Here is a 17,633-nt window from a genome sequence, read left to right as displayed (position 1 = left end):
TCTCGTTGGGTTCTTGCTCGATGACTCTGCTCTTCGACACGATCCAATCGTTTCTTGATGGGTTTGAGTTTTCGATCAAATAGATGCTCCATTTCATGCGTAAAGGCTTGGAGTGTAAAATCTGGCACACTTCCTCCAACAATTCTTATAGGACGGAATCCAACTCCCTTGTCTGAATTTTTTTCTAGACTTCGTGACTTTTTTTAAGAACTCACAACAAAGAAAATCTCACTTCCTTGGCTTTTTTTTTCTCTCGAATAAACTCACTACTCTCTTGCCTCTTTCCACTCACTCCTCCTCTCTAAGTTCTTAGGAATTATTTAAACTTAAAAAGCAATTGTTGTGGGTCGGCTTACAAACTTGATGTTTGGGCTTGGTAAGATTATTGTATGACAAAGGAAGGTAGGCTTGAAACAAAGAAATGAAAAGGTTGGGTGTGGCGAAATAGTAGAAGGTAATAAAGACTAAAATTTGGGCAGCAAACAAAAACTAAATTTCAAAACTAGCTCTCTATTTTTTTTTCACAATTTTTTTTTCAAATTTTTTTTTCACAACTTGATATCCAATCTTTTAAGTTTGAATGGAAACTAGTTTTTTTTTCGAATTTTTTTTTCAAATTTTTTTTTGAGTTTTTTTCGAGAAACTACTATACCGTAATACCGACAACGTCGATTCTTACACCAAATTCGCTATCTCTGATACCAATTTGATACGAACTCGTCTCGTGATGTTTTGAGTCGTATGTGTTGCCCAATCGTGAATTGAGTAAGGATCGATTCGTTTCAGTTTTAAAATGAAACAAAATAGAGATAATGGTTTAAAACAAAGGTAATAAACAAAATAAAGAGGAAACAATAACAAATTAATTGGCTAAGACTGAAAATGAACCAACAATAACGAATTGTTGACCCGGATCTCAAAATGGTCTTTAGGTGTTTTTTGGTTAAAGGAAACAGGAAAGGAACCTTGACCCACTATCAACTATGATAGGAACCAAAGGTATATTGAACGCCACACTAAAGGTGATAAGTTCAGTAACAAAGAAAAGATGGACGCCACAAGCTATGCTTGATAAGTCAAATCAATTCCGAAAGAACAAAGAGAATTGGATAGCTCACAATTCAAATATTTCATCTATATTCAGCAAAAAGTTCTTCCTCTCTATGGCTGATTACATCTATTTATAATGCTATAACAAGGCAACCGAATGGTCAAAAACATCCACTTAATGTGCCATAAAAACTGATGTCTTTTCTTATTCTTTGAACCAAATAACTCCTTCCATAAAATCACTTTAATTCAGCTGATTTGAATGTCTTTAATGGCTTAGAAAATGACTCTTGAGTTGTCCTTGGCTAGTTGAATAGACATCATCTCTTAACCAGCTCCTTAATGACATTCAAAGGCTTGATTAATTTCTCTTGAAAGCTCCAAAAACGGCTGGAAGTGGAAGAGTTGCTGCTGAATTTTAAAGGGCATAAAATGCTCTTTAAAAACTCTTTTAATGATTTTAAGCTCCCTTTATAACAGCCCCTTTAATTGTAACTCAAAAGAACTTGAACAACCACTTAATTAAATGTGTAATAGCCTTGAATTGTAACCACTATAAGCTAAAAAGTCACCTGCAATAAACACATTAAAATGAGTTTATTAAACAAATGAAAACACTTATTAATCATAATAAACATTAAACTTACTTAAATAAATGAACTAAAACATATATGCAATAATTATTCCAGCAACTAGTTTAATTAAAGAAGCATAATTAAATGAACTTAACTCATACATCAATAAATAATCCTAGGAACTAGATTAATTAAGAACAACACTTATTAAATAAAGTTCAAGAAAAACACTTATTAATTAAAACTAAGATGAGTTGAATAAATGTCCAGCAACTCATTTATTAAACTAAGATGCTTAAATGCATGGTTTTGAAATGCAAATTTAACTAACATGAAAGTTACATAATTAAACAACTTGACTTAATTTAATGATGCAAACTTAACTAACATGAAAGTTACATAATGCATGACTTTATTAAATGCAGAACACATATTAATGATGTGCAAACTATGACATAATTAAAAACACAAACTAAAATAACTAAAAATTAATGAATCAAAGTCCTTATTTTCCAACTGCCAAATTGACAAACTGAAATTAAAAACTTCATTTTGCACTTGGGCCCCTGAGTTTGGGCCAATCTCGGTAGCATCGAGTTGTGTCGTAACATGATGCGACCGGAATCACATCAATAAATAGTTGCTCAATTTCTTGTAAAAGGACTTTTGACAAATTTCTGAATGAAATATCATTTTAGTGAGGCAATTCACTCTCTTTATTCTCCAAAGCTCAAATTGACTTATCTTCAACAAGTGGAGTCAATCTGACTTTGTTTCGAACTTATCACCATTGGTGTGGCGTTCTTCATACCATAGGTTCCTATTTTGCTAAATAGAGGGTCTCAGTTTTATCCCAAATCGTTTCTTTCTTTGAAACCTTAAGCCCCGGGTCCTTATTTGCTAATAAGGGTTCGACTTGTTTTCATTGAAATATCCAGCAAACAACACTCCATCAAACTCCCTTGTTTCCCAAAGCCATTTAATTTTAAACACCAAGACTAGAATTTATTTCAAGGCCGACACTACCTAATTTCATCGGGAAATATTACGACTCGTTATTTCATACGAAACGAGCTCGTATCACATTCAAGGCTTGGCCGATTCTCTTCTCAAGGAAGCATAAAAGCTGTTCACACCATGGCTGTTTGGTTTAGCCATGTTCACACCATGGGGACTCTTCAAAACCGTCCATTCACACCTAAAAAGGCTGCTCAAGTTCTTCTTTAATGTTGGTCACTTTTCAGCAAGAGTTGCCTAATGAATGAGTCCATTAAACTCATCAGCTGAATTTAGCTGCTACATGAATCTCCAAAATTCATTTAGAAGCTGCCTATTAGTCACCATTCAGCTGAACCTACATTGGCTATCATTCATGAATTAAAGCTGGAATTTAGTTCAATGTTTGCTTAGAAATTAAGCCTAGAATTTATCCATTCGGCTACTATACATTAAGCTATAAATGTTGTTTTTCATTGTAAAAGGACTTTTGCCAATTTTATAATATACTAATATTTTTGTGAGAATTTTCTTCTCTCAATTTCATCCAAAGACTCCGTTGGCTTATCTAATAGTTAGTGGCGTCAGCCCTGCTCTTTGCAAACTGAACTTATCACTTTCAACCAAAGTGTGGCATTCTACTTATACCGAAGTTCCTATCTTTGATAGATAGTGGGTCGAGGTCCTTTTACACCGTTCATCATCCACCTTAAGAACATATAAGATTCGGGTCAGCACTTACCCTTAGTGTTGGTTCTTTCTTGTTTTTAAGTCTATCAATCTGTTTTTCATTCAAATCAAATTTACCTTTCTCAAACTAAATCTTTTCTTTTAGTAACCGAACCTTTGCACTTAAACAACTCCATTGCACATAATTTGAACCCAAGTGCCATTTCAAAGACGACTACATCTTTACTTGAAGCAATACGAATAAGACTTTCGTGAGACGATCGGGCAACAAAAGTGACTCAACTCAATCAAACGAGGTTGGTTCGCATCAGTTGGTATTAGAGCTACTAAAACGAAGAGTTCGGACGTTCGGAACAAGTTCGGAGTGAGTTTGTAAAAAAAATTGAAAAAAAAAGTTCCAAAATTTCAAAAGTATTGTATTGAATTTTGTTTGTGTATTTTGTTTATGTTGTGAAAAAAAAGGAAAAAATATACGACATTAAAAAAAAATTACGAAAGTTTTCATTGGTTGATTTCCCGATCAGCAAAATTCAATTTACATTTTATTCATCCTTATACGCCATATCTAAAACCATTTTTCTCTTTTCTTTCAAGCCTACCCATCTCCCTTACATCTACCTTCCTTTGTAATTCTTTAAAACCGACCCTCTAAACTAAGGATCAAGCCTTACCGAGTCTTATACGAAATTACAAGAGAAGAAACGAGAGGAAAAAGGCACGAGTGTGTGAGCACATCTGAGAGGAGGTAAAAGCCAAAAGAGTGTAAACACGAGTGTGAGTGTCGTTCTTTCTTTCTTTTTTGAGTGAACATGAGTTTTTGTGGTGAGGATTATTTTCCTTTCTAATGCTGAAGTGACCCATTAAACCTCCGCTATGTGCTTCATGGATTAACACGTCTCTAGTGGATCCTTGGGGTATGCACAACTTATTTTCACGGAAAAGAAATCCATCTTGCTGGTAATATTTGTCAAATTCCCCTTGCACACATAGCTTATAAATCTCTCCAAAATCAAAATCGTTAGCATACAAATCCTTTAAATGAGCAAAACCAAGTAATTTAGCATCCAAACAATTTATAAGTGCGTACCTACATGATAGTGCATCGACCACAATATTTTCCTTACCTTGCTTGTATTTAATCACGTATGGGAAGGACTCTAAGAATTCAACCCATTTGGCAAGGCATTTATTAAGCATAGTTTGGCCCCTTAAATGCTACAAGGCTTCGTGGTCCGTATGTATAACGAACTCTTTTGGCCAAAGGTAGTGCTGCCAGGTTTCTAACACCCGAATTAATGCGTACGTTTCTTTGTCATAGGTGGGATAATTTAGCATAGCCCCATTAAGCTTTTCGCTGAAATATGCCACCCAACGCCCATCTTGAGTTAGGACAGCACCTATACCTATGCCAGAGGCATCACATTCCACATCGAAGGTTTTATTAAAATTAGGCAAACAAAGAAGTGGAGCATTAGTTAAGCATTCTTTAATTTTAATAAAAGTAGACTCTTGCTCATCAAACCAATTAAAGGGAGAGTTCTTTTTGATGATACCGGTCAATGGTGCAGCAAGGGTGCTAAAATTTGGCACAAACCTTCGATAGAAGCTCGTAAGACCGTGGAAAGTCCTAACTTGGCTGATGTTGCTTGGGCGGGGCCATTCTTGGATTGCCTTGATATTATCTTGATCCACCTCGAGTCCACTTGCACTCACAACAAATCCTAAAAACACAACTTTGTTAGTACAAAAACAACATTTCTTAAGGTTTGCGTACAGTACTTCCTTTCGTAAAACCTCTAAAACAACACGTAAATGTTCAAGATGATCAGATAGAGTTTTACTATAAATTAAAATATCATCGAAATAGACCACACAAAAATGTCCAATAAAAGCCCTTAATACGTGGTTCATCAATGAAAACCTTCGGTAGAAACTTGCAAACCCATGAAAACTCCTTACTTGGCTGATGCTAGTTGGACGCGGCCATTCATTGATCACCTTGACCTTCTCTTGGTCAACTTCCAAACCATGAGCGCTTACAACAAAACCTAAGAAGACAACTTAATTAGTGCAAAAAGAACACTTCTTTAAATTAGCAAAAAGTACCTCTTTCCGCAACACATCAAGCACCGCGCGCAGGTGTTGAATGTGGTCATCCAAATTTCTAGTATAAATCAAAATATCGTCAAAGTACACAACACAGAATTTCCCAATAAAAGCATGTAAAACATGATTCATTAAACGCATAAAAGTGCTTGGAGCATTCGTGAGTCCGAATGTCATTACCAACCATTCGTATAGACCATACTTAGTTTTGAACAAGGTCTTCCACTCATCTCTTTCTCGCATTTGTATTTGATGATATCCACTCTTTAAGTCAATCTTTGAAAGGAGTTGAGCTCCGCTAAGTTCGTCGAGCATATCGTCAAGGCGGGGAATAGGGTGTCTGATACGAACTCGTTTTGTGATTGATTCGAGTCGTTAGAGTTTTCTCGATCGTGAATTTGAGTAAGGCTAAGTTTGTTTCAAAATAGAAGAAAGGCTACAAACAAACGTTTAAAAGGGAAATGGGTTTAACAACGAATGGAAAATTTTGGCTAAGGGCAGAGAATGAACCAACAATAGAGGTTGTTGACCCGAGACTCAAAGTAGCTCTTAGGTGAATGACAGTATAGGAAAACAACAAAGAAATGACCTCGACCCACTATCAAGAATGATAGGAACCTTGGTATATGATGAACGCCACACTATGAAAGTGATAAGTTCGAAAACAAGAAATGGATAGACGCCACAAGCTAAGCTTGATAAGTCAAATCAATTCCGTAAGAACAAAGAGAATTGGATAGCTCACAATTCAAATATTTCATCTATATTCAGCAAAAAGTTCTCCTCGCTAAGGCTGATTACAACTATTTATAATGCTAGAACAAGGTAACCGTATGGTCAAAAAAAAACATCCACTTAATGTGCCATAAAAACTGATGTCTTTTCTTATGCTTTGAACCAAATAACTCCTTCCATAAAATCATTTCAATTCAGCTGATTTGAATGTCTTTAATGTCTTAAAAATGTCTCTTGAGTTGTCCTTGGCTAGCTGAATAGACACCATCTTTTAACCTGCTCCTTAATGACATTCAAAGGTTTGATTAATTTCTCTTGAAAGCTCCAAAAACGGCTGGAAGTGGAAGAGTTGCTACTGAATTTTAAAGGGCATAAAATGCTCTTTAAAAACTCCTTTTAATGATCTTTAAGCTCCTTTTTTTAACAACCCCTTTAATTGTAACTCAAAAGAACTTGAACAGCCACTTATTAAATGTGTAACAGCCTTGAATTGTAACCACTATAAGCTAAAAAGTCACCTGCAATAAACACATTAAAATGAGTTTATTAAACACATTAAAACACTTATTAATCATAACACATATTAAACTTACTTAAATAAATGAACTAAAACATATATGCAATAATTATTCCAGCAACTAGTTTAATTAAAGAAGCATAATTTAAAGAACTTAATTTATGCATCAATAAATAATCCTAGGAACTAGATCAATTAAGAACAACACTTATTAAATAAATTTCAACAAAAACACTTATTAATTAAAACTAAGATGAGTTGAATAAATGTCTAGCAACTCATTTATTAAACTAAGATGCTTAAATGCATGGTTTTGAAATGCAAATTTAACTAACATGAAAGTTACATAATTAAACTAACTTGACTTAATTTAATGATGCAAACTTAACTAACATGAAAGTTACATAATGCATGACTTTATTAAATGCAGAACACATATTAATGATGTGCAAACTATGACATAATTAAAAACACAAACTAAAATAACTAAAAATTTATGAATCAAAGTCCTTATTTTCCAGCAGCCAAATTGACAAACTAAAATTAAAAACTTCATTTTGCACTTGGGCCCCTCGAGTTTGGACCAATCTCGGTAGCGTCGAGTTGTGTCGTAACATGATGCGACTGGGATCGCATCATACCCTCCCTCTTGAAAACGATTTGTCCTCAAATCGGGCCACTTGCTCGAGAAAAAGTTTTCAAGATCATGACCCCCTTTGTTCATGATCCGGAAAGAATTATTTTCAAAATTCTGAGAACCACAAATGGCTCGGTAAGAAAGAAGGTCATTTGCATGCCATCCCTCTTTAGAAGGGTACCACCTAAGATCGTCACCTACAAAATAATAAAACAAATTAGTGATACAATGAAGTTTAAACACAAAAGAACTTTCCAGGATTTTAGTCACAACTTGAACAAATAAACTCAAAAGAACAACACATGAATCAATACCGGGATCAAAAACAGAAATTGGTTTTACCTTTTTCTTCGATGGAAACAAACCTGATTCACAAGGTATTTGAAGATTATAGTTTTGAAAATTAGAATTCCATGGTCCAAATCCCTTGAACAATGATATGGAACAGCATTCACCGAGATCAAAGACAAAGTTTTTATTCACCATTTCAATTTGACCAGAAAAATTTGTGGCTAGTAACTTATGAAGAACTTGAAGCACATTAAAGTTAAAATCATGCAACACATGTTTGAATCCATTAAGCAACAATATACAACAACCTCCAAAATCAAAAATTTGATTTTGACTTGGCAAGCCAACGAAATTAACATGTTTGGTTTTCGAACTAAATAAAGATAAAAGTTGAAGCAAATAGAAGGGGTCAACACATTGATTCAAAATACAATTTTGATACTCACCTTCGCTTGAGGTTAACTTAGGAATACAGGCTCCGGGTTTAAAAACATGGTTTTGATCGGTCGTTCCGTAACGTAACAAAAACTTCACTTTCACCAAGACATCACACATGCCAAATAAAGAAGATGTAGGCAAAAATAAATTCAAACAATCAAATCTCTCAAATCTCATGCAAATATACGAAGATCTCACACTAAGAGTTAAAAAATTTTCATTACCATCACGATCAAACAGATTGAGCGTTTCACATGAAAGCTCTTTATCAAACATGATCAGATTTTGTATTTGTGGATTTAATCGAACAACATCAAAAGATTTTTCAACACAAAACTTATTGAGTGAACAACTCTTCATGCCTCCACTTAAAACGAATTTATCAACCACAAATAGCGAGTAACAATTAACCAAATCAAAATAAGGAGATCTTTTTAAAACTAGGTTATCGAAAATTTTATCAACAACTTTCAAACCTGATTGCCATGATTCATTGACTAAAAACTCCTTACCTTGCTTACCTTTAAGCGCTTGAACCTTACCTTTTTCGATAAAATGGAATCGTCTCTCATCAGGAAGGTAATGAAGTTGAAACTTGTCATTTGAATCTCTAGAAACCTGGAAAGAAGAAACAATACGAGGACAACTTGCAGATTGGTTAGTAAAAACATTCCTCGCTTTTTCTTGTTGACTGTCATCTTTTCCACTCGTTTCTTTTTCAACTTCTCTTTCTTTTTCCACAATCTCTTTGTTTGTTGAAAACTCACTTTTACTCATCAATTCTCTTTCATTTTCAACAACACTTGTTTCTCGCACTGTTTCTTTTCTTTCTCCAATCTTTTTCTCTTTTTCAATTTTTGTTTCTTTTTCGGTTTCTTTTTCTCTCGTCACTCTTTTTCTTCTCTCAACTTTATTACAAAATGACGATAATACAAAAGAATCAGAACAATAGAATTTTCGTTGGAAAGAAGTGGAAGTGATGTGAGCACGCCATCGTTTGAGTCGTTTTGGGTTTGTAAAAGCATTGCTTGTTGCCCGAAAGACCATATCTATATAGCCACACTTAACCATTCCTATTTTCTTTTATAGCCTACCATTTCCGACATCATTACCCACCAAGCCAAATCAATTTTGTAAGCCGACGCCAAACGGTATTGATTCGTCGATTTAGTTTGCGAAGAACTTTGAGAGGCAAAAATCGAGTGGAAAAAAAGGCAAGAGTGATTGGTGAGACCATTCGAGAGAAGTAAAAGCCAAATTGTGTGAATTTTCTTTGTGAGTGAAACGTGAGATTTTTTTTTTGTGGTGAGGTATTTGTTTTCTATTGTATTTTAATCATTTTTTTCTCTTTTAGCAAAAAAAATGTATCAAGAAGAATTTTCCGAATCAGAATTCCAATATTTGATGCAAGAAGTGCGTAGAATGGTGAAATCAAAATTTGATAAATTGCATGATCGATTGGATCGAGTAGAGAAAAGAGCCCAACGAAAGCAAATTTCATCGAGTCAAGAGACGGAGTTAAGATCATCCCGACGACACTACTCGACAAGAGACTCTTATCAAGACAATGAAGTTTCTGAACCAAGTGGGGCCGAAAGTGATCAAGGTTCAAACGTTAGTGAACGAAGGAGAGGTCGACGACATCATGGATCACGAGAACAAGAAAGGTATGATGACGATCTTAAAAGTATTAAACTAACTATTCCTCCTTTCCATGGACGTTCAGATCCGGAAGCTTATTTGGAATGGGAGAAGAAAATTGAGTTAGTGTTTGAGTGCCACAATTATTCCGAGGCAAAGAAGGTTAAATTGGTAGCCATTGAATTTTTAGATTATGCAATGATTTGGTGGGACCAATTTGTCACGAGTCGAAGGGAAATGGCAAGCGTCCTATCACCACTTGGACCGAGATGAAAGCTGTGATGCGGCGAAGGTTTATTCCTTCATATTATCATCGGGAGTTGTATCAAAAGCTCCAAAATCTCACCCAAGGAACCAAAAGTGTGGAGGATTATTACAAGGAGATGGAGATCGCTATGATTCGCGCTGATGTACAAGAAGATCGTGAGGCCACTATGGCGCGATTCTTGGCTGGACTTAATCGGGAAATAGCTAACATCGTTGAGTTGCAACACTACGTGGAAATCATAGATATGGTGCACATGGCTATCAAAGTCGAGAAGCAAATCAAAAAGAAAGGTTCTGCTCGAGGCTATTCTTATTCCAATACATCTAAATGGAACCAAGGTTCGAGTAAGAGTGCTTCTACTAATCCGATAAAAGAGCCAACAACACCACCAAAAACACTTAAGCCAATTGCTGAATCTAGCAAAGGTAAGTCTGTGGATAATTTCCAAAATCGATCAAGAGATATAAAATGTTTTAGGTGTCTCGGAAGAGGACATGTGGCCAGCCAATGCCCAAATCGGAATGCCATGATTATGAGGCCAAATGGTGATATCGAATCGGAGGAGGAGATAGACAAAAATGAAGAAGAAGTTGAAATTCCTTCCGATAATGAAGAAGAAATAGCGTTTGCTGTTGAAGGTGAAATGCTTGTGGTAAAAAGAAATCTTAGTGTCCAAACTTCCGTGGATAAACTACAACGTGAGAATTTATTCCATACGCGTGGACTTGTCAAAGAAAGGGTTTGTAGTATCGTGATTGATGGTGGAAGTTGCACTAACGTCGCAAGCACATACATGGTGGACAAACTTGCTTTGCCAACTATCAAGCATCCAAGTCCTTATAAATTGCAATGGCTCAATGAAGGGGTCGAATTGAAGGTGACCAAGCAAGCCAAGATTTCTTTCTCTATTGGGAACTACCATGATGAAGTATTATGTGATGTTGTACCCATGCATGCGGGTCATATTTTACTCGGAAGACCATGGCAATTTGACCGTCGAGTCAAACATGACGGTTTTGCTAATCAATATTCGTTTCAACATAAGGGTAAAAATGTTACTTTGGTACCCTTGTCCCTGCAACAAGTCATGAAAGATCAACAACATCTTAAGCGATCCATGGAACAAGCAAAAGAAAAAGAGAGCATTGAAAAGGAAGATGAGAAAGAGAAAAAAATAGAAAAACAAAAAGAAACAAAAAAAATTATAAAAAAATGAGAGTGTTGAAAAAGAAAAAGAAATCACAAGAAAGGTGAGTGAGAAAAAGAAAAGAGAATTAAATAACCATTGTCTCCTTGTTACTCCATTTCAGGTTAATTCAAAGAAGGAGCTCCAATTACAATACAAGTCTGAAGGAAGAAGGTTTGTGATGATTGAAAAAGGTAAAATCGATCTTCAATTCCCAATTCCTAAAGGTGGACAAGGTATGAATTCTGATGTTATGCGATCATCTTTTCTTAAGTCGAATGTAAATGAAATTTTTGAAGACACCTTGAATGCTAAAAATCGCTTGAATCCTATTGTGGTTAATTGTTTGATTTTGTTTGATGATGATATATCCGTTTTGAGTAATGATAAGAAGATTTTTTTCATTGGAAAATGTGATGAAGTCGTTGTTGAGAACAAAACCAAACGACAATTGCGAGTGTCAAACATGCGAAATCATGAGTCATATGAAACTTTTCATTTGCATGTTTGTGATGAAGATTTAAATTTCATGTCTCCTTACTTGCATTCCATTTACTTGAACAATGACTTGTGGAAGAAAATTGAAAAGTTCGAATGTTTGAAAACATATTTGTTTTCGTCTCGACCATTTGATGAGTTATGGATATGGAAGGAGTTTTGTCCATATGATTGTAAGAATGATGTTTTAAGTTTGCCTTTTTACATGACTCATACTTGTCTTGTTATGACCATGCATGATCCACATAGTTGTTCTGATCATTTCTTGATGATTAATGGTTGTCTATTTTCATTGATTCATTTGCCATCTCTAATGCCGAATATTGTGAGTTCTTTTGCAAAGGCTTATGAACGACTAATTGTTCCATTCATTCAAGGAGAGTTGCATAAGACGGATTATTTTCTAGAGAATAAACAGCTCGACTTGAGGACAAGTCGTTTTGAAGAGGGGGGATGATGTGACCACGCCCCAAGCCCCATCAAGTCCTCGTCTTGATTCCCTCGAGCTTCCAAAGGGACCAATGACCCGAGCTAGGTCCAAGCAATTTCATGAAGTTGTTTCAGCTTTGTTGTTCAAGTTTTGGAAGGAGAATCAGCTTGTTGAAGATGAGGAAGCTCGATCCAACTCCTTGAAGAAACCATGCACCTTAGTGCAAGCTAATTTCAGCTCCATTTTAGCTTTTCTAGCTCGTTTCAACTCCGACCAGCTCAATTGAGCTCATTTCAGCTCAATCGAGCTCAATTTAGCTACAATTCAGCTCATTTATTTTATTGGTTGAATAATTAAAGTATTTTATTAACTTAGTTTAAGTTATTACAGCTCATAACTATGTTTTGATTTATTTCATGTTTTTAAAGTTGTCTTAGCCGAATTTAATATGTTTAGCTTAAGACTTTATTTTTGTCTATTTTAAATTTATGTGTTAATTAATATATCTATTTTAATTAATTTGTTCATGTTTCATGTAGGTACAGCCGAATGTGGAGATTCATTCAAGCTAGGTGCATGAACGTCTACTTACAATGCATGATGTGGGAACACAATTAAGGATGATTCATGAATGGGCTGGTTCAATGAACGTAAGGATGATGCATGAATGATTTAATACAATGAATGGAAGAATGCATGAATGTTCACTTACATGCATCGGTTGCTGTCCATTGATCTCCTAAGTACCTATTCGGCCAAAGGCATCTCTTGGAGTGTCCATTCACACCTTGGCCGAACCTAGACATGTCCATTGCTCTCCCATACATTCACCAAGCCTTCAAGTTCATTTCCTTAGCCATGAAGCTGCCCATTGAAGTACCATTCAGCTGAATTTGGACATAGCCTTTAAAGATACATTTCTAGATTAGTTTAATTCAATTAAAGCCGAATTTACTTGGTCTATTTGGCTATCTAATGTAATCTATAAATAGTTCTTTTCTCTTTGTAAAAAGGTTACAGAATTTGATCAATTAAACTTAATAGAACTTTTGTTCTTGTGAAGTTACCTTCTCTCTTCTTTTGTTTGAGTCTCAAAGCGACTTAACTAGCTTGCTAGTGGTGTCAATCCGAACTCCATTGAACTTATCACCGAATCGGTGTGGCGTTCAACCATCTTCTTATACCTTTGGTTCTTACCTCCATATAGGTAACGGGTCAAGGTTCGCTTCTATCCTTCATCAAAATTCACCTTAAGCAATATAAGACTCGGGGCAATACTTTTTAGTATTGAATCATTCTTAAAGTTTGAGTTCTTTATCCATTTCCATTTATCTATCATCTTTGTAACTTAATTCTTTGTTAAACCGAACCTATCTTTCATCAAACCAAAACCCATCCTTTGAACCCATTTTGCCTACCTTCCGCTTATAAAAATCATCTAACTCCATCTATCTACAAAATCGAACAAACTTCTCGTCGACGATCGGGCAATCAAGTGAATCGACTCAATCAACCGAGCCGGATCACATCATCTGATACCAAATGATGTGATCCGGCTCGGTTGATTGAGTCGATTCACTTGATTGCCCGATCGTCGACGAGAAGTTTGTTCGATTTTGTAGATAGATGGAGTTAGATGATTTTTTTATAGCGGAAGTTGAGAAAATGGGTTCAAAAGATGGTTCGGATAGATGTTTGATAGGCTCGGTGAAATAAAGAAATATTGTTTATAATTTAATAGTTAAAATGGAATGGAAAAATAGAACTCAAGCGAAGAACGATTCAATACTATATGAAGTATTGCCCCGGGACTTATATTGCTCAAGGTGGATTAAATGGATTGTCGAAGATGGACCTTGACCCGTTACCTATAGAGAGGTAGGAACCAAAGGTATAAAAAGGTGGATGAACGCCACACCAGGATGGTGATAAGTTCAAGAAGTCGGGTTGACGCCACTAGCGAGCTAGTGGCGTCTATCGTTCTCTTTTGAACTTATCACCTTGCTTTGGTGTGGCGTTCAACCCTTCTACAATTCTGTAATCCCACCTCGAACCGAATAGAAATCGGGGTGACACTTTTTAGTGTTGAATCGTTTCTGGCGTTTAAGCTCATTTATCCATTCCACCGACTATCCTAGTTTTTACCCAACTATAATATCTTTTTACAAAACCGAGCCTTCATTTATCAACTTCCATTTTTCTTATTTTTATCCTTAAATCGAGCCTACTACCCTTATAAATTTACCATCACCTTAGCCAACCTTTAAAACCATTTGAAAGCTTCCGCATCTTTAGCCTTATTTCATCCTATTTTCGATAACTCAACTATTCCTCGTCGACGATCGAGCAATTACGTGAAACGACTCAATTAATCCGGGCCGGATCACATCATTTGGTATCAGAGCTACTAAAACGAGGAGTGCCGACATTCGTATCAAGCTCGAAGTTCGTAATGTAAAAAAAAATTCAAAAAAAAATTTTGAGTTGGAATTTAATTTTTTTTCTCTTCCTTGTATTTTGTTTACTATTGTATTGGATTTAAAAAAAAAGAGAAGAAATTCAAAAAAAAAAAAAAAAAAAAAAAAGGTGAGCAAAAAAATCAAGTTAAAAAAAGTGAAATGTCTTTGCGAGTTTTTATTTTTTTTCTCTTATTTACTCCGATCATCAAGTTTCCCTTCCTACCATTATTTACCCATCCCAACGCCACACTTAGCCTTGATTTTATTTTGTTTAGCCTACCCTACACCGACATTATCCCTTGTAACCCATTTTGAAACCGACCCTCAAGTAGCAAATTAAGTCTATCGAGACGAATTACGAATTTGTGAGACGAGGTCGAGTGGTAAAAGGCAAGAGAGCGTGAGTTCATTCGAAAAAAAAGCCTAAAAGAGAGTTCAAACACGAGTGAGTGAATTTTTCTTTTTGAGCAAACTTGAGAGATTTGTGGTGAGAATTATTTTTCTTTCTAATTTAACTTTTGTTTTCTAATATTTTGTTGAAGCATGTCTGAAGAATTTTCTGAATTTGAATTCCAAATGTGGAGACAAGAAATGCAAAGGATAATGCGATCTGAATTTCGACAATTCGACAAAGATAAAGAAGATTTGACATCTACTATCGTTGACATCAAGATTAGTGCAATCCTTCAAAGATTGGAAAATGAACCACAATGTGAAGATATGTTTCACACGCGTTGCCGTGTCCACGATAAAGTTTGTTGCCTCATTATTGATGGTGGAAGTAGGTCAAACATGGCTAGTATTCGAACGGTAAAAAAACTTGGCTTGGCCACTACCAAGCATCCACGACCCTATCAACTGTAAGGACTTGGTGTTGAAGGCAAATTTGAAGTTACTCAACAAGTGCGTGTTGCATTTTCCATCGGAAGATACCAAGACGAAGTCCTTTGTGATGTTGTGCCTATTCAAGTTTGCCATTTGTTGCTAGGAGAACCATGGCAATCGGATCGCAAGGTCATTCACGATGAACGTACCAATAGGTATTCCTTCAAGCATCAAGGAAGGAAAATCACTTTAGCGCCGCTCACACCGGAACAAGTGCAAGAAGACCAATTCAAAATGAAGCAATCCATTGAGCGAGAAAAGGAGAAAGAGATTGAAAAAGAAATTGAAAGAAAACAAAAAGAAAACGAAAAAGAAAAAGAAATCGAAAAAGTGAAAGAAAAAGAAAATGAAGAAAAGAAAATTGAAAAAGAAAAAGCGAAAAAAGAATTTGAAAAAGAGTTTGAAAAAGAGAAGAGTGAAAAAGGAGAAAGTAATCGAGCAAAAGTGAGGAATGTTCTAACTAACCCATTTGCAAGTTTGCCGTGTAAATTTTCTTCTTTCCAAGTTTCCAAGGAATCGATTGACAAGTTTCGACTTCAATACCTTTCGAAAGAGAGAGGGTTCACCTTGGTTGAAAAAGGTAACATTCTCAATGATCGTAGTTCGCCTAAGCCAAAAGAGGAGCAAGGTATGAATGTTGAAAATTTTAAAGCACCTCTGCCTTATTCGATTGTTGATGGAAACCTTGTTGATGATTTGTCCTTTAAAAATGATCTGAATTTTGATGTGGTTACTTGCCATTCTTTGATTGATAATATCATATTTGCGTGGAATGATGGCAAGAAGAATAATGTTTTTGGAAATTGTGATGCTGATGAGTTTGTTATTGAAATAATAAATATTCGGCATTTGCAAGATAAGAAAACATATAAGCCTTTCCATCTGCTTGATTTGAGTAAAAATGTGCACTCATTGATCTTTTATGAGAAACTACTTTGTCTAAACAAGAATGTACGTATGAGATTTGAGATGCATGAATGCTTGAAAACATGCATGTCTTTGATTTGTTTGTTTGATACGAGGATGACATGTAAAATGGTTAGTGCACTTAAAGCTGAAGATGGTGTCTCAAATCTGCCTTGTTGTATAAATTTTACATGTTTGAAAAAGCCTTTGCTGTTTTTAACAAAGAATGACCAAAACTGTGTGTTTAAGCCCGGAGCAAGTTATCTTAAGTTGTTGATAAATAAAGGTGAGTACTCTAATTTTGTCTGGAATAAATATGTTGAATCTTCTCATCTTTTCCGAATCTTATCGCCATGTGTGAATAGATGTGTGAACCATTTGTGCTTGCTTGATGTTATGACTTTAAATTTGAAAACGAAGTTGTTGAACTATGACAAGTTGCAAACGCTAAATCGAAGCTTTGGCTCTACATCATTGTTCAAAGTTTTTAAGTCATGGATTTTTGTTGTCCAAAATTATAATTCCCGAATGCTTCTTGTTTTTGGTATATCTCCAACGAAGAAATTCTTAACTCATTGCGGAAAGGTAAAATCAACTTTCACTTTTGATCCCGGCATTGGTTCATTTGTTCAATTTTTGCATAAGATCTTAAGAAGACCTTTTGAACTTATAAACCATGGTGTCACTAATCTATTTAATTTTTTGTGTAGGTGACACTTCGAAGTGGTTCCCTCCTAAAGAGGGAGGGTATAAACATAAATTGTGTCCTACTCAAGGCATGTCTGATTTGCAGGTTTTTGGGAGCAACTATGCCAATTCCATCGACAAAAGGGCTGGTGACGATGTAAAATTTTTTCGAGAAAATGGCCCAATTTGGGGACAAATCGCTTTAAAGAGGGAGGGAATGATGTGAGCACGCCCGGGGCATCCTCGAGTGCAAACCAAGATCTAAACGAGCTGCCTAAAGGACCTATAACTCAAGCTTATGCTAAACATTTCCTAGAAGCTATTTTATCTTCTAATGCAAAACCTTGGTTCGAAACAAGGGCCAAAGCTCACAAAATCAGCTTGAAGCAACTATCCAAAGGACCCTTGCATTGTTGGCAAGCTGATCCTAGTTCATTTCTAGCTCCTCGAGCACCGTCCAGCTCAACTCAGCTCATTTGAGCTTGTTTCAGCTCGTTTGAGCTCAACCGAGCTTACTTTCAGCTCCTTCTTTCTTTCTTTCAATAAACTAAGTCTTAATTTAGTTTATAATTAAGTTTGCTACAGCTCATGCTGAAACCCCTAGCTCAATTTCAACTCATTAAGTGTTTTGACTATTT

The sequence above is a fragment of the Gossypium hirsutum genome, chromosome D02 (assembly GCF_007990345.1).
Source record: "Gossypium hirsutum isolate 1008001.06 chromosome D02, Gossypium_hirsutum_v2.1, whole genome shotgun sequence".
In the NCBI taxonomy this organism is placed as follows: Eukaryota; Viridiplantae; Streptophyta; class Magnoliopsida; order Malvales; family Malvaceae; genus Gossypium; species Gossypium hirsutum.
This window is presented reverse-complemented; position numbering follows the sequence as displayed.